The sequence below is a fragment of the Malaclemys terrapin genome, chromosome 6, assembly GCF_027887155.1.
Source record: "Malaclemys terrapin pileata isolate rMalTer1 chromosome 6, rMalTer1.hap1, whole genome shotgun sequence".
NCBI lineage: Eukaryota > Metazoa > Chordata > Testudines > Emydidae > Malaclemys > Malaclemys terrapin.
Window position 1 is genome coordinate 113532586 of NC_071510.1, and position 1896 is coordinate 113534481.

Below are 1896 nucleotides of genomic sequence, written 5' to 3' on the forward strand. Positions count from 1 at the left end.
TGGACCAATATCTGCTGGTGAAAGAGAGAAGCTTTAGAGCTCCAGAGTGCTTTTCTTTAAGTCACCTTGAAGGCATTTGAAACATTATTGCCTGATATGCTGACCTGCAGGTTAAACAATCTGGAAGGTTTCTTAGGCTGTCAAATTTAGGGTTAGGGACATCAGTGGCCAGGTTCTCAAAAGGGCTTAGTACCCAAGACCCTCCACTGAATTTTTATGAAACTCTGTTGCTGTAAACTTACTCTCAGTACTTTTTTGTCTGTTTCATTTGACGAATCTCCAGTCTATTTTCAAAATGTTTTATGTTTAACTTCAGAATTCATCCAAAAAGAAGAAAACCTGAAAAATAGAGCAAAAGGGAGTTGCAAGTGAATAAACAAACTATAAAAAACACATTCACAGTTTTGATAACTCCCAGGGTAATGCCAGTGTAATTAAGCAATAGGCAGCACTGCCAACTGTCCAAAAATCACGTCAGACTCCCCCAAAATCATGAGATTGGCTTAAACATAATATATTGTAGATTCTTTTTATTTGCCTTCCAGGTTATGAGCCTTTAGGGTGCCTGTGGTTTATTTACAAGCTCTTCTTCACAACTATGAGAGCTAGAAACTTTTACATCATGCAATCTGAATCCCATGTAATTAATTCCATGACTCCAGGAGCTGTGGTTTCCAAGAAAACCACCAAATATGGCCAGGTGCACAATAAAATTGTGAGCTGGCAACAGTATATTCAGGATCTGACTGCAACACACTTGAGCTCCATCTGGGGTTGCAAAAGAAGCTTTGTTTCTACCTTTTTTAACATCTCCAAAATGTGTTATAAATGGGTTAAAACTGTTTATTAACCCTGTAAAGATCAGGATTTCAAGGTGAGTAGCAAAAGATATCAAAATGTATTTGTGTCCTTTTTTTTTTTGCTTCTCCATGACACGTAACAAAGGCCTTATTGTTTACAGAGTTATTTTTTGTGCTTCCTTTTGCAGTATCCACTCATTTCTCATCTACGATGGACTCTGGCAACTGGAGCACCAGAACCAGTGGGATTGTGACATCATCACAAGCAATGAGGAAGTGCCATGTGACTAATCATGAAAGGAAGTGAATTTTATACAGATTGCTTAAATCTCTTTGGGTATCATTTTAATAGCTATTTAATATCTATCTAGATATCTGAGGTATTTATATGGCTCCCATTATAGCAGTATCTGAGAATCTAAAAATCTTTCATGCGTTTATCCTCACAGTACCCCTTTGATGTAGGGAAGTACTATTATTTCTGAGTCTTCGAGAAAAAGCGGGGAAGACCAGGCTTGATATTCCAGATATTTCTAAGGTAAAAAACAGACAAACAAACAAACACAGATAGACAAAATACCTTTGGAAAAAATCATTCCAGGGCTTCTGAATCCATTATAAAGAAGCAAAACACCCACAATTCTTTCTGTTTCTCGTTTCATGCCATCTTTAACATTCAAATTTCTGACACCAGTGACAATACTGATATATGTGACAACATAAACCAGGGCACAACTGTATTGTATTTTTGCCCCAGCCTACACTCTGCTTTTTGCCCAAATCATTTTCAAATATGATGCTTCCAAAAGAAACTACTACAATTTCCCTGTTGTACGGGATTAGGCCTAGGGTGACCAGATGTCCCGATTTTATGGGGACAGTCCCAATATTTGGGGCTTTGTCTTATATAGGCACCTATTACCCTCCACCCCATCCTGATTTTTCACACTTGCTGTCTGGTCACCTAAGGAGGCCTAACATCAAATGGAGTGGCCGTTAGCACAAGTTTCACTCTATCTCAAAACTGAATGAGCTTAAAAACCAAAACAAACAAAAACCCTTGCTTCTTTCCCCACAGATAATTAGATGCAAATGT